The sequence below is a fragment of the Brassica napus genome, unplaced genomic scaffold (genome assembly GCF_020379485.1).
Source record: "Brassica napus cultivar Da-Ae unplaced genomic scaffold, Da-Ae ScsIHWf_1292;HRSCAF=1843, whole genome shotgun sequence".
Classification (NCBI taxonomy): Eukaryota; Viridiplantae; Streptophyta; class Magnoliopsida; order Brassicales; family Brassicaceae; genus Brassica; species Brassica napus.
Window position 1 is genome coordinate 1 of NW_026014707.1, and position 17,336 is coordinate 17,336.

Here is a 17,336-nt window from a genome sequence, read left to right on the forward strand (position 1 = left end):
TGACATCAATTAGATCAGTCAAAAATAACAAGAATCAAACCTAAACTCAATTTGGATCAATATCATGCGATTTAGGGGTTTCAAGGCCCTTAGGGATTCAAATTCGAGATTAGGGTTTCAGATTCAATATGCAATCAATCTACCTGACTTAACTCACAATCAATAGAATCAATCAAGCAAGCAAGCCTTATGGCTAAGGTTTATGACTCACGGCCAAGAAGAAGCCACACGGCCATGAGGAAGCCACACGGCCAAAACATGAAAACAAGCCGCACGGCTAATGATTCAATTCAGGATCAATGCATATAGTTTGTTGTGTAATTGCAATCCTAGCATAGATGCATTATATCAGTTTATACAATGTACTCAACACAAGCTAGCTAATCGGCCAAGCAAAGAACAATCATACTTAATTTCAATTTCAATTTCAATTTCAATACCATCCTAACATGAGATTCTAAGTGCAATTGAAATCAATCAATGTGATTAGGTTTAGGTATGAATGCAACAAGGCCACACGGCCACAAGTTATGATATGTCTAGAACAGTTTAACCTAATCATATAGTTTCAGATTTTGATTTTTAAACAATCTAAACTAGATCATTAGGGTTTTGATTTAAACAAGCCAATTACTTCAGATTCAAGATTCAAGTTTAAACAATCCTAATCATAGTTTTAGGTGATCAATCAATCAAACAAAAATTTTAAAATCCAAACAATTAAAATCGATTTTTCAAATTACGGTTTTGGGAATTCGATTTGATCTTAGATCAAGGGAGTTTAATTTTGAGATTCAAAACCTTCAATGTTCTGATTTTAATTGATCAATGGATCAAATCTCGATTTTAGGGTTTGGATTGAACTTATAGAGCTTCGATTTACTCATAGGGTATCGATCTATTATCCTATGGCTTTCATCCTTTTAGAGATTATATTTTAGGGTTTCAATCTTTACAAAACAACCATATTCGATTCATGTTTTCAGAATTCGAATTACCTTTAGGTTTGAAGATTGTAGAACCGGACCACCAAGAGAACCTCGATCTGGACGGGACGCTAGCTGGAACAAGCTGGAACGCGAGCTGGAACGAGCTAGAATGGACGCGTGCTGAGGCGCGAGCTGGACGGAACGCGTCTGATCGGGAACGCGAGCTGTAGCTGTCCAGGATGTAAGCTGAGAACGGATGGAGCTGAGGCTGAGTTCGTCTAGTATCAGGAACGCCTCAGGGCTGAGGCTGATCGGATGAACACGAGCTGGAACGCTTGCAAGAACAGATTAGGGTTCGTCGGGTTCGGATTAGGGTTCCAAAGCAAATTGGCGCACACTGTATCGGTGCGTGAGGGCGCGTCGGTGGTCAGATCGACAAACGGTTTGCACTGACTGATCGTCTTGGAAAGAGCTTCGATTGATATTTTGATTGTTTTCTGGGTCCTCACGGTTTGGGAGAACGACCTCTTTGAAGTTCCGAGGTAGATTCTTTTTGTTTAGGGTTTAGGGGTTTGGTTTTAGGCTCAGGGTGTTGGAGGCTATCGTGCTGATAACGTGTTGTAAAACGAAGGTTTTAGGTCTGAATATTACTGTGTTTTATTAATGAATAAGAGATCCCTTTATATAAGGGTTACATGAGAGATAAATGAAAATACATAAATGGAAAGATTACAAATCATAAACATAGATGAAATAGGAAAACTAGAAGAATGGAAAGTCTCTAGCCGACTTTCCCTCTTTCTCCATGCCGCGGCCGCTGCCTCTTTCTCTAGGGTTTGGACCGTCTCTCTCTAAGGTTTAGGCCGGTTATGGACCGGGCCGGTTATGAACATTCACCAATTAATTTATAACAAATTAGACGTTTTAAAAGGATTATTGCTTTAAGTGGACATCTAGACTGCTTTTTTGAATGCGTAATTCAATTTTTAAACAAATTGTTTTATAAATTTGTTTCGTTTAAATTCTAATGTTTAGTCGCCGTCTAAACTATTTTTAAAACAATGATTTACAAATGATAACGGATTACCATGACATGTAGTGTAGTGGTATGTTTTTTTTTTTTCTTTTTTTTTGTTATTCTAGTGGTTTATATTTCTATCACCATTCAAATTCAAACCCACATAATGTATGCTATTGTGACAAAAAATAGCAACAGATAGACAAATTATATACTTACATATTATAGCTTACCACCATATAGTTTTCTCATTACCTTTCTTAATTCTTCATGCATTTAAATAGATTACAAAAGTCAAATTATATACTCAAATATTATAGCTTACCATCACACTAATAGAAAACAGGGGCATACCGAGGGAAAAAATCGTCGGTATGTGATCAGAATAACGTTATTCCGACGACATACCGACGAAACAAGTTCTCGGAAATAACTCCTCGGAAATTCATTTTTCCCCGGAAATCCCTCGGAAATTACCGAGGAAACTCCGAGGACCACCAGTTCGTCGGAAAGGTCCTCGGAATATACCGAGGGAGAACTTCATCGGGATTTCGATGGACTTTCCGATGGTCCAAACCTCGGAAGTTCCGACGAAATGTTTCTCGGAATTTTCATCGGGAATTTCCGAGGAACAGAGCCCTCGGAAATTCCGAGGAATGAGTCCCTCGGTATATTACGAGGAAGGAGTCCCTCGGTATATTCCGAGGAAATGTTCGTCGGAAATTTCCAAGGGTTCATTTCCTCGGAATTTCAAAAAAAAAAAAATTTAAAAATAAAATTTTTGAAATTTAAATTCGAAAATATAAAATTAAAATTAAATTGAAAACATATTAGATAATATTCAAAGTTGTACAAATAAAAATAAAACATTCCGAGTTTTTGAAAAAAAAAAAAACTACGGGTCTTGCACGGTCGGGAACACCTCGTTCGGGTACATCCTCTGCATCATCTCCATCATTTGCTGGTTCAGCCTCTTTTGTGCCTCATAGCCCGCCTGTTGAGCCGCCATCTGGGTCTCCAACAAAGGTATGCGATCATCCTTGTCCTTCAACTGAGCCGTAAGTACTTCTGGATCAACAAAGGGCGGTGGTGCAGAAGAAGGAGGAACCGACCGGCTGCGACGACCCAAAACCGACCAAACGTCCCTTCTTCTTTGGAACCGACTGAAATAGAAAATAACCAAATTTAAATAATATAAAAGATGATAAAATAAAAATCAAGATATAAATGAATTGAACTTTAAAAAAAGAACTTACCGATTCAACGATTTCGTTGATTCGAAACCGGGACAAGTTGGTCGAAGCCGTCGAATCGTCATCCTCGGTTTGAAGCTGAGACACTTCGTCTTGCACCTGAGTTTGGACCAGGGTGACCACTTCCCTCACAAGACCGTTATCAATCTGGCCGGTCTTCTTGTTGGTATACGCCTTCTTCATTAGGACGAGATCATCAACAGGCTCGCCATCATTTTCTTCCGCCTTGAAAAAAACATAAATTAAACAAACATTAGAAATTAGAAGAAATGCACAAAAATAAAATTTCAAAACTTAAATAATTGAAGAAAAGGCGGCTGAACTTACCATGCGATCCCCAGAGTGGCAATAGATTGAGCACCCAAGTTATGCTTGAAGACGTCCTTCCCTTTACGGTCGCTCCTGCGGTTGGTGGAGTTGGTGGAAGAAGTTTATTTCGTCTCTTCCTTATCCCAATGCGCACACAACTCCGTCCAGACCGTGTTGTTTATCGACTTTGGGACCTTTAATATAAAAAAAAGAAAATATTTTAATAAATTAAAAAATAGTTTAATAAATTAAAAAAATGTTTAATAAATTAAAAACAACCTTGTTGATTTCCCACTTCTTCTTCCACTCGTGGATCTGCTTCCCATAGTTGTCCATAACTTTATGGACGAAGTGGTAATAGATAAAGAGCGTCTCATCGGAATTCCAGTTGAATTCTTGCTGAAAAAAAAAACACAATTAGTAGCAAATTTATATTAAAGATTAAAAATATAAGTAAAAAATTAGAATACTTACCGCAAACTGACGAAACCACAGATGCTGCTTGTCGGTAGGGAAGTCATTGATAGTCGGATGTCCCTTGTCGAGGGGCGAGTACATCATACGGTTGATCCATGCGCTGATCCCGTTCCCGGATCGGTTGAACCTAATAAAAAGAACAAATTATTAATAATGAATCAAATTTTAATGAAAAAATAAATATGTTTAATTACCATGTTTGACCCCTCCATGTGGATACGGAGTGAGATAGGGAAGATGGTCACGACCGGGCTGTCGAACCAACTCCGCAACACTCATCACTCCCGGAGGACCCAGAGGAGCAGCAGCGGGTGCAGCAGCGGGAGCGAGAGGAGCAGGAGCGGGTGCAGCAGAGGGAGTGCAGCAGAGGGAGATGTATGGTAGGAACTGTGGGGCGAAGCGGAATCCTGAAAATGGCTGGAATCCCGAGACTGGCTCCCCGTACCACCATGACCACGACGCTGTCGAGGCCGGGTCTGATCATCATTAGATCTGTAATTAGTTTCTAATCACAAAAAATTTTTTATAGATATCAAAATGTTTAATAAATATATAAAAATAGTTCTAATAAACAAAAAATAGTTTAATAAATAAAAAATAGTTTAATAATTACAAAAAATAATTTTAATAATATTAAAAATGTTAATAAATATAGAAATTTATATTATATATATAATATTTTTTTTTGTTTTAAAAAATACCAAATAATAGTTTTTAATCACAAAAAAAGTTTTATAGATATTAAAATGTTTAATAAATATATAAAAATAGTTTTATAAACAAAAAATAGTTTTAATAAATAAAAAATAGTTTAATAATTACAAAAAATAGTTTTATAATATTAAAAATGTTTAATAAATATAGAAATTTATATTATATATATATATAATATGGATATATATTTTTTTTTTGAAAATCCCAAATAATAGTTTTTAATCACAAAATTAATAAAAACTTAAAAAAAAAATCCAAATCAAGTGAATACCATAATCAAACTCGATTTTACACAATCCTACCATTCACCCTAACAAAAATCTATAAATATCATTCCAAAATCATCAAATCTACTTAAAAACCTAACAAATCTAACCTAAGAGAGGGGATAGGGTTCATACATGATCAGTGACTGAAATGAGGAGGATAGGGCGGAAATCGCGAGAGAGAAGGAAAGCTTCGGCGGAGAGAGGGTGAGAAGAAGAGCTAAGGAGAGGAGAAGGAAGAAGAGAAATGGGAAGATCTGGTTCGACCTAATAAAAGGAGGCGTCCAACGGAAAATGCCGTCGGAATTTCCTCGGAAAAAATTATATATTTCCGTCGGAATTTCTTCGGAAATCATTAATTCAATTTCGCGAAATTTTGGCGGCTTGGTTTACCCGGTGAAAATATAAACAGAATTTCGGAACCCGAAAGGTTTCACCATAAGTTACCCTCAGACTATCCGTATTTCCGAATACGAAGATCTCCGAGGAAAAAGGTTCTATGGTTTCAAATCGTTTCAAAAACCGTATTCATATTCTTATACAATCACTTTCACTTATACCATTGATTGGGTTTACATTACAACCATGACGCATATGAATGATTCAAAATATAAGATGAAAGTACACCCCCTTCTTACCGTGGTATAGCATAGCGAGGGAAGTAAAATTATAGTTTTAAAAAATTTATATAAATTAATATTTGTAAAAAAAATGTTTTATAATCGTTTAATTACAATATAATTTCTTAATATTAAAAATAATAAAAGTATATATAAATTTTTTGTTTTTAAAAAATACCAATTATTTTAATAAATATCAATAAAACTCTATAATTTTTGAATACCATCATGTAACAAAATGGAATAAAAAAAAATAATCAAAACAAAATACCTAACAAATAACTAAAGAGAGGGATAGGGGATCATGAATTAGAATAAGAACCAGTGAGAAGAGAGAAAAAGGGTAAGGAAAGAATTAAATTGGTTAGGTAAAAAACACAATGTTAAATGATTATTATTAGGGAATAAAACAAAAGTTTGACTTCATAAATCTGGTTAAGGTTATTTAATAGACCTTAATTCAGGTTATATACGTGTTATTCAATCGGAAAACGTTGTTTCGGTTAAATTTAAAAACCCCGGAACCCCTAATTCCTCGAAATTTCCTCGAATATTCCGAGGGAATTCCGAGGAAACCTTATCTCCTCGGAATTCCGTCGGAATATTCCGAGGAAATTCCGAGAGGAAAAGGACTCTATAATCAAATCCCTAAAACCGAGAAGGTCTATTCCGAGAAAATCCGAGAAAATCAAAGGAGGAAAACCTATTTTCCCTCGGAATTTCCTCTTGGTATTTCTATTAAAAAAAAAAAAGTCGATGGTGTAACAGTAACCCATGGATCATCTCTGTTCCATACCCGGGGGTACTTGATATAAAAACCTATAACATTTTAAAAATTATTAGTAAAATTATAAATTAATACACATGATGATGAATCATTCTGAATAATTACATTTAATTACCTGATCGGCCTGAGAAGCAAGAATGAAAGGATCATAATATTGCAGCTTTCGCCTCGAATTTACTGATGTAACACCAAATGCATCTGTTCTCACACCTCGATCTAGAGTGTTGTCGTGCCAATCACAATAGAAAACAGTACAGTGCAATCCAACCATGCCCAAATACTTGATTTCTAAAATCTCATGTATGTGTCCGTAGTATACATCATCTCCTGATGCAGAACAAACGCCAACATCATAAGTCGTACTCGAACGTCTCCTCTTTTGAGTTGTGAATGCATATCCTCGAGTACAAAATCTCGGATATGACTTCACAACAAAGTTTGTCCAACGACCATCTCGCGTATCCAATCGTCAAATGTTTCACCTCTGGCCAAACCAGCAGACACCTATTAATAGCACATATATATGTTATATCAATAAATGTGAATTAGTATAAATATGTGATAAATGATATTTTAATTTGTTTAAAGCACTCACATAAGTAAACATCCATCCAGCAAATTCTCTCTGCTTCATTTCTTCTAGTTCGTCCTCTGTGGCGTATCTATATTCGAACCGCTTTTCCGCCATGAAAATCCTGTACATATGATGACAATAGTGTAATTAATTAAGATTTAAATTTCAACTTGTTAAAATAAAAATTTGTAAGCTAATTTATTTACCTCTCATATTGAAGAACATCTTCGCAGTTGGTGAACAAATATGTTTGCAAATTACTGCGCTCCTGCTCAGTAAGTCGACGGTCCTTTGGTTTTCCGCTAAGTCGTCCAACGTCTGTGAAAATGTCTGGAACCGTAACATGATATGTTGCACGTTCGCCTCTATCATCATGCCGAGCAGGTCTTCTGTTTTTGGTCTGAACTTCTGCTGGAAAGTAGTACTCGGCAAAGTTTGAAGTTTCTTTATTGATCATCTGTGCGACTATAGAACCTTCCACCCTACTTAAAATTTTCACCATCTTCTTCAAATGGAACATATACCGCTCATACAGATACATCCATCTATACTGCACAGGACCACCAAGTTCCAATTTCTTGCCAGGTGAATAACAAGATGCTCCATAACATCAAAAAATGAGAGAGGAAATATCTTCTCAAGGTTGCACTGAATCACGGCTATGTTAGTCTTCAAATTTTCAATACCTTCAAGAGTCACTGATCTCGTGCATAAATCGCGGAAGAAGAAACCACTTATCCCTGCAATTGCTTCATGAACATTTCGTGGTAATAGTTCCTTGAAGGCAAACGGAAGGAGGCGCTGCATCATTACATGGCAATCGTGGCTTTTCAAGCCAGTAAACTTTCCTTCCTTTCTGTCGATACAGTTACGCAAATTAGATGCGTAACCGTCTGGAAATTCCACATCGTTTGAAATCCAATCAAAGAACGCATCTTTCCCTCTGCATCAAGTCGGTATATGGGAAAAGGAGCCCTACCATTCTCATCAACATGAAGTTCTGAACGAGCACATATATCGACTAAATCCAGTCTTGACTTCAAATTATCCTTTGTTTTACCTTGAACATTAAGGATCGTGTTCATGAGATTGTCAAAAAAGTTCTTCTCAATATGCATGACATCTAAATTATGCCTTAGCAGATGATCCTCCCAGTATGGCAGATCCCAGAAAATACTTTTTTTTGTGCCAGTTATGTAGGTCTCCAACAACATCTTCCGGAAAACGCTCATGTCCACCGACGTCTGGCGTCCTTTCTGCACCAAAATCTCTTAGTTGTGTCTTCAAATCTTTCCCACAAATTTCCGGAGGTGGACTGTCAAACACCCTCTTGTTCTTCGTAAACAAATTCCTACTCCTACGATATGGATGATCAGGTGGTAGGAATCTCCTGTGACAGTCAAACCAACACGTTTTCCTTCCGTGTTTTAGTTGGAAAGCATCAGTGTTATCTTGACAATATGGACATGATAGCCTTCCATGCGTTGTCCATCCAGATAACATACCATATGCTGGAAAATCACTTATTGTCCACATTAGTACTGCCCGCATTTGAAAGTTTTCTTTACACGAAACATCGTATGTTTCAGCACCTTGAGCCCATAGTTGTTGCAACTCATATAGTGGCTGGCTGAAGAAACACATCAAGTGATCTCTTAGGATGCTCTGGTCCGGGAACGAGAATCGAGAGAAAACAAAAACTCTCGTCGCAAGCACAAGTTTGGGGGTAGGTTGTATGGTGTAAGAATGACTGGCCATAGAGAATACTGTCTTCCACTCTTGCCAAACGGGCTGAAACCATCAGTACATAATCCAAGGTAGACATTTCTTCTCTCATACGCAAAGTCGGGATACTTTGATTGGAAATGCTTCCACGCTTTTGCATCTGAAGGATGTCTGATCTCACCATCTGTTGAGTGCTCCGCATGCCATCTCATTGGTTGCGCTGTGCGTTCAGACAGATACAACCTCTGCAACCTTTCCGTCAAAGGCAAATACCACATCCTTTTATATGGCACTGGAACTCTTCCACTCGTATCTTTATAACGAGGCTTCCCACAAAATTTGCATGTAACCCGCTGTTCATCCGCCCTCCAATAAATCATGCAGTTGTCGCTGCATACATCTATTACCTGATACGATAAACCAAGACCAGCTACGAGTTTCTGAACCTCGTAGTATGAACCAGGAGCTACATTATCCTCGGGTAGAATACCTTTTACAAAATCAGCAATCGCATCCACACAGTCTTCAGCCAAATTATAATCTGTTTTAATGCCCATCAATCTTGTAGCAGATGATAAAGCTGAATGACCATCTCTGCAACCTTCGTACAATGGTTGCTTTCCAGCATCCAACATATCATAAAATCTCCTAGCTTGTGCATTGGGTAAATCTTCCCCTCTAAAATGATCATTTACCATCTGCTCAGTACCTACACCATAATCTACATCGTTCTAATTGGTTCTTCTAATCTAACCGCTGGCTGAGGTTCGCTAGTACTACCATGTTCATAATCAGTTTCCCCATGATGATACCAAATTTGTAACTTCGTGTAAACCCACTCAAATATAGATGAGTCCAAACATCCGACTCTTTAATAACCTTTCTATTTTTACAATTAGAGCAAGGACATCTTAACATACCTGTTTTTGCTTCCGGTTGTCGGTGAACTAACCCCATGAATTCGGTTATACCTCGTTGGTATTCTTCCGTAAGCAATCTCGTGTTCGGATCCAAATGAGGTCGATCGATCCAAGAACGAAAATAATTTGAAGAAGACATGTTTTTTATGAATCAAATTCGTGTGTAAAGAGAGTAAGAGGGAGGATGAAGATATGGAGTGAATGAAGAAAGAGGGGTGCTTGTATTTATAGTTGAAATCCTGCCGACAGACCGAGGAAATTCCGACGGAATTCCGACGCCAACGGCTAGTTCGTCGGAATTTCCTCGGAATTTTTAAAATCCCCAACGGCTCTCCAACGGCTATAATATATCCTCGGAATTCATCGGTTTTTTCCGAGGAATACATTTTTCCTCGGTATTCCATAAGAATATTCCGACGGATTGATATTTCCTCGGAATTCCGTCGGTATATTCCGAGGAAATTCCGAAGAAACCAAATTTTGTGTTTCCTCGGAATATCCTCGGAAATTTCTCGGGATATTCCGAGGATTTCATTTTCCGTCGGAATGTCCGTCAGAATACCGCTGTTTTCTTGTAGTGTAATATCGACTTTAGATTTGTGTGCTTGATAATTTCCAACTTAATTTATCAACGTACTATAAATCATTACGATATACTGTAGTGTATATATGGTGTTATGATTGCTGACACAAATTTCTAGAATATATCATAATATGTTCTAAAAGTAGTTTCAAGCTAACAAATGGGTCCATGTTCTTTTCTCATATCAATTTTCCACCAATGATCTAGATCAATATGAACTGTCTGATTTTGACAAGATCTGTGACAAGATATTATCCATAACAAAAAGGAAAACTAGAGGTAGTTTTTGAAGAATGAGAGTAGTTAAGAGAATTGAGAGGATCGAAAGGATGAAGGATGAAGGATGAAGGATGAAGGATGAGAACCACAAAGAGTGGGCATCATTGCGGTCGCAGATATTTTTAACCAAAGTGGACCTTCTTATGTTCTATCGCTTTCTGTGAGATTTTATTTTTCTATATTTCTCTACTATCATTTACTGGAAATCCCTAACATAATATTAAAAAGTCCAAAAATAAAACTATTGAGGTGTCGTTATCATAAAAATTGATAGGAATTTTTTTTTCTTTTCGAAATAGTTGAAATTTCATTAAATAGTAATTGTATATTAGAATTTTTGTACACATCATCTAGACATTAATTATGAAGCGATTTTTTTTTATGTGTTGTTGCCACATTCATTCTCAAAAATAAAAAGATGAAATTACTTTGAAAAAATATAATATGATATCAATTTAGTTGTGACATATAAAATTTCTCCTATAGAGATTATTTGTAAACTGATTTTCTTTTTCAAATTTGATTATGTGGCATCAGTATATTCCTTTTCAAAAATTAAAAATGACATAAATTTAAAAATAAACAAGATTAATCTAATTTTGACATATACAACTTTTATAAATATTTCATATTTTAGAAACATTTTAAAATATGATAATGATTAATAATTTTTATAGCACTATCAAAGTAAAATTCCTTATAAAGATTCACATTTTTAGCAAAATTATTTAAATATGGAAATGGTTAATAACTCACATAATCATCAAATTATATTGTATATATCACATAATAAAAATAAACTAATATATTTATAAATATAAAATTTTTATACATCAACTTATATAATAATAAAGATTATGATGTCTTTATGTTTTTTCCCATATAACATCAATGAAAGTGTTAGTGATTTGATTAGTGTTTTTTTTTAAACACCTGACTTCAACAAAAATCAATTTCATCTTGTACAGCCCAAGAGATGATAATTTGATTTTATATTTTCTAAGTAGCTTGACATAAATACACTGAGAATTTTCTTGAGAAACGTCCAAATTTGATAAAGATGTATAAGTGGTCATTTTGTGTAGAGAAGAGAATGCGTATCTAAATTGTTTTCATAATAAACATATATGTAGTTGAACTGAATAAATATGTAATAACGTATAATATTAAATTATTATTTTGATATTACTAAAGTTTTCATTTTTACTGAATGGAACAATTGCATGTAAGAATATGTTGGAAACAAAAATATCAAGGTAATCTTGATAACATGTACCATAATAATTACGCAAATGTTACGTTTAGGTTTTCAGAGGGTATAGGTTTTCAGAGGGAATATATGCTTCCACCCAAGCACACTAATGGCTTATATAGTTTAACTAGATTAAGACCCGCGGCTTGTGCAGGATAAAAATTATATATATAAATTATTATTTATGTATTATGTTCTTACATATTATGAAATAATAAATATATATTGAATAATTAAAAGTCAGTAACTATTACATATATAATTAAATTGGTGCAAACGTATAAATCAATTTTATTAATCCAAACATTTTTTTTTAAAAATTTGATAGGATATGTAATTAAATTTAAATGATATTAACATACATAGTATATTTTAATATTAAAGTCTATTAAATGATGCTTTCTACTCATATGTTTTTTTGATCATGTGTATCTTTAATAGCAAAAACTTTAAATTATTGATAACAAAATTTTCATTGTAGGATTAATAATTTTAGTAATTTATAATTTAAAAAAATTTATCAATGTTAGTTCAAAACTTTTATCAAAAAAAATTATTCAAAAAAAATTTTGAAATTAAAATATTTATTTATTCAATATGGTTTATAGTTTAAGAATAATAAATATATATACATATAATTTTAAATCTTAATGATTAATTAAATTAGACTTTTATTTATATGATTTTGTAATCATTTGTATTTGTCATAACAAAAATTTTAAACCATGGATCGCAAAATTTGAATGTGAGACTTTTAACAGTTTTAGTAATTTATAGTCGTTTTTTTAAAATTCAAAATATAACATATACAGAAAAATCTAAATTTTTATAATATGGTTATTGTGATTTTTTTAAATTATTTTAATAGTTTAAAATTAAACAAATTTAATAGAAGATACATTTTTTTTATCAGATCTTTATTCAAAATCATTAATTGTCATATATACTTTAGCCACATTAGGCAATTCCGTAATCTTTATTTAAGGAAATAATAAATGACATTAATAATAAATTTATGGTTAGTTAATAAAAAGCTTATTATAATTAGATGGACCAACATATTTCTCTAATAATTCTAAGAATCATCTTAGTGATGACACGTAATTACAAAAAGAAGTTGTAATGTTTCACAAATAATATATAGGGGATAGTTAACCTAATCTCAACAAAATAAAAGCATAAGCATTTTGTAATTACATATTAGGATGTTTATACGTAAATATAAATTAAAAAAAAAAGTGAGTTTTAAACAGTATAACATCCAAAATTTCTGTTTTGATTAATATAGCAGAAGTTCATTCCTAGATTCAAAAAGATTGATAATGACACATTGAAAGAGAGCGTGATTCATTATGATCTTTTAACATATACCTGAAAAATAACAGTGTAATAACATATTATGGCATCCGGCTATATTTTTAGAGAAACTTAAATTAATTTTAACTAATACTTTACTTGGACATGAACATTTCAACATCTTCATTTAACAGGATTGAACATACTGGAAACAATGCAAATCAGAATGAAGAATCATCTTGCCATGATCAATACCCACACAATACACAAAGAAATTATAAATGTAGTACTAAACGCTCAAACAATCATACTATAAAACCAACAACACAATAACATTATTGTAAGGATGTGGTTCGGAATCAGAACTGGAATCAGAAGTTTATGGAAGCTTTCAGAATTTTGTTTTCAATACGCTGCCGTGTCTGCCAAATGTATACAAAGCGTTTACCTTTTTCATTGAACATTTTCAGTCAATATAAAAACAAACATATTCAAAAGCTACAAACAAAGTTGATCTTTACATGTTCCAAGTTCATGATGCTTCTTGTTCAGCATGTTGCTTTTGTGTCTCAGCCTCTAACTTCCTCAAAGTAGTCGAACTTATCTTATCCCCACTTGATCCATCAGAAACTATTTCAACAATCTCAATCTACAAGGAAGAAAATGATAGGGTTTGACGTTTGACGATTGAATCTTTCAAATTCACCACAAGGTTAAGGCTAGGTGAATAAAGAAAGATGAACCTTGAGTTGAGAAAGACCCCTCTCTGCTCTCTTTCTGTTAACTGACAAACCACCAGGTAACGTCTCTTTGCTGCAGGTTATGATTAGTTAAAGCCACGGATGTGAACAGAAAGGAACATGTGAAAAAAAAGAGATTAATAGACACAAGGCTAAACCTGACTACAATAGCTTCCAAAGTTTAATCGACAATAGAAGGTCCATATGGATCAGTAATGGGCTCGGTTTGCACAACCAGCCCAGGTTTGATAGACTACATACAAGACCATGTAGACAAGTAAATAAGAGTAACTCTTTAACTCATATCTTTTGTCACATTAGTTAGTTCACAATTCACATTGTAGTAAGAAGACTATTCAAGTAGCTAACGAGAGAAAATTTCATCCTATGGTATGGTGGGTGCAATTACCTTGACATAGTTCTCCACATTACGCATCCTTTCTTCAATTGGTTGTATCATCTCAGAGAACTGTACACACAACAGAGAGTGTGCCATAAGAGCTCACCACACCAATTTGTTCACTAGTTAACTCCTTTATTGATAGAAATAGAGCAGACATCTAACCGGAAACACTCTGGGTGAAACAGAGACTAGCTTCTCTCTGTGTGACTTACTTGCTTGTTCGTCAACATAGGGCCATCACATACTCCAACAACTAATCGTTCCCTGGCCAGTTCCGCCGCCGCCTGATTCGATAAATTTCGATTCGATTCTCAAAAAAACTCATACATACGCAGAAATCGCAGAGAGAGAGAGAGAGAGAAAAAAAAACAATTAACCTTGAGGAAAGGCGATGCCCATCGTGCAATCGATCAAAAGTACCGCCTAGAAGACAGCGCCGAAAGAACGCCGAAACGTCCGTAGAGACCTCTGAATCCTCTGCTGCTGCCATTTTCGATTACGACGAATCCGCCGGAGAAAGAAGACCTTTGAAATTTCGTTCGTATCTCATTTTTTCCCGGTTCGAGACCATTTATAGCCGATCCAATCACTTATGAACCGAACAAACCAAACCAAATTTTTGGTTTTCGGTTCAAATTTTGTTATGAATTGGATTCAATTCGATAATAAAAAAAAGAGACGTGTTATTTGTTCGGTTTGACATTAACAGCTTTTTTGATGTAGTTAGGTTAGAATTGGTATAGCTTCTTTTTTTTTTTTTGTGTAAAAATTCTATTTCATTTAATTTTAGACCGAAGAAAACAAAATCACTTGTATATTTCGTAACGCTTCACCGTATCTGCAGCTTTCACGATCATTCATTCAGCCAGAACAAAAGAAATGAACCAGGCTACAAAAACATCTATGTTTCCAAATCAGAGAGCTTGCTGCTGCTGCTGCTTTGTTGGCTTGAAGCACTCTTGCAAGAAGTTGTGAAGCTGCGAGGAGTACAAGTCTGGAAAGTTCCGGTAGTGATCAACATGAGGAGACGACTTGAAATTGAAAGACTGTACCTTTCTCCCAATCTTCTGCTGTTCTTTGATCCGGATCTCTACGGAATGCGAAGGAACAACTTTGTCACCAGAGCTGTAAAGATAAAGCTGAGGGCATGGAGGGTGGTTCTCATAGAGTCTCTGGGTGATCCTCGTTAGCCTCCTGCAACACTCACGACCAATGACTAACCAGTACCAAGTCAAAAAAAGAAACAGATGGGTGCACATAAAGCTTACATGTTGACCTCTGGGATGTTTAAGACAATGGGGAATAGTTTCTCTAGAGATGATAGCATCATGCTTTCGATTCCTAGAGGTTCTTTCTTTTGCTCATCTTCTTTTCCAGGACTGTTTGGTTCAGTGTTTATGGTGGAGCTACGTTTCTTCAGTATAGCAGCAGTAAAACCAGCTGCCCAAATCTGCAAGCAAACCATGAAATCTATAGTCGAATCTTAATAATAACATACTCATTGCTAAATCTATGTCCCTCCAGTGATTAAGATGTGTATAAAAACTGTACTGTCATAACGGATGCGAGAAGACAATGCGGGGAAACAATGAAAATGCAGTACTGCTAAGTTTCAACATAAGGAGAAACATTTAAAAGTTCAACCTTGGTATCTAGAGGATCTGCTCCTCCTGAATCAATGATACAACCCTTAATCTTTTCTACTAACTCTTGTCTGCCCACAAAGCTCTCCAGCAAGGTACCATAGCTGCCAAAAGAACAACACTAGTGAGTAAAAGTGTTTGCTAGTTTCAACACATTCTTACCCAAAAAAAGACAAACACTAAGTTCATCATCATCATCATTAATGAGAAGATGAAAATTGTTTAATTATCATCATTAGTAACCAAACACTAGTTTCAACCTTTATTTTTATTTTTATTTTTCTTAACATTTTCATCAGTAATGAGAAGATGAGACTGATAATCAAACCTACACAAGCCAACCAGTGTTACTGAAACTGTGGAACACCAAGCACTTTCTCTCCCGCCCTCTTCTTTCTCCGACACCCACTTGACCAACTCGTTCCCAAACTCATCTATCCGCCGCTCAAGCCTCCGTCCAAGATCAAGCCTGAGCAAATCCCTAACGTCGACGGTGAAAGTAACGGCGTTGATTCCCCTGGAGTTGTACCACTCCACGTATCTCCTTAGGTGTTTCGCTCTCGCTCCCAACCACCCGAGGAGAACCACCGTCGTCTCTTTCCCGCTCTCCCCGAACGTATTCGCGTTTCCCTCTCCGTTCACGGTCCGTGGAGCTCTGTTCCAGACGGCGACGCCGTCGCTGGGTTCGGATCGGAGCGGGTTAGCGTGAGCGGCGGAGTTTGGAGGTGGAGATTCGACGTGAGGGAGAGGAGAGATTTGAAGAGGTTGGGATTCGAGGGGAGCGAAGAGCAGCAGCGTATGCGAGCGGCGGAGGAGGTTGAGGGTTCTCGGAGAACGGCATTGCGAGAGGGAAAACAGAGGTGGTTTGTGGATTTGAGAGAGAGGGAGTATGGGTTTGGATTGATCTTGGTGAGAAGGAGACGACGATTGAGAGCGCAAGTATTGAAGATTCTTGCTGTTGCTTCCATGGCGAAACTCCGTCGACAATCTCACGGTTTCATCTGAAAGTCGCTAAAAAGAACATATTTAGGAAATCAAACACTCTTTTTGTGCAGAGGTTTTGGTTTTGTCTGGTCTAGTCTAAGAGGATCAGATCCGCTGTCTCTTCACAGATTGAGATATTGACCATGACATGTTTCATCATGAAACAAACACTCTTTTTCACTCAGCGGGTTTCGTTTCGTATGATTTGTTGGGATTTGGGAAGAGTTTTCTTGAGAAGAAATTAGTGAGAGGTTGAGCTGCAAAAGCATCCCTAAGAGGCTCTCGGTGCTTCTCATGTTTCGTTAAAGCTACCTCTCGAGACTTTGAAATGTGTCACCTGTTCGGTTTATAAAATAATGGTTTTCTTGCTTCTTACAGATCGGTGATGATCATAAAGCAAGCAAACTGCAGAGTCTAAGTAGTTTTCTCTACCTACTTCTGTGAGGCAATTACGACCAGAGAGTACTGAAAGATGTTAATATAGTTTTGTTATTAGTTGTCCACAAAGTAGTGAATCCAAGCCAATCCCCTCATCAAGTCATGTAACCCAAAATAATAATAATA

The 17,336-nt window shown here is 35.7% G+C and overlaps 2 pseudogenes; both read right to left on the reverse strand.

The window, feature by feature from the left end:
- Positions 1–13,225: 13,225 nt before the first annotated feature.
- Positions 13,226–14,441, reverse strand: LOC125596778 (annotated as a pseudogene).
- A 501-nt stretch (positions 14,442–14,942) lies between these two features.
- LOC125596779 lies at positions 14,943–16,822 on the reverse strand (annotated as a pseudogene).
- Between the last annotated feature and the right edge of the window lie 514 nt (positions 16,823–17,336).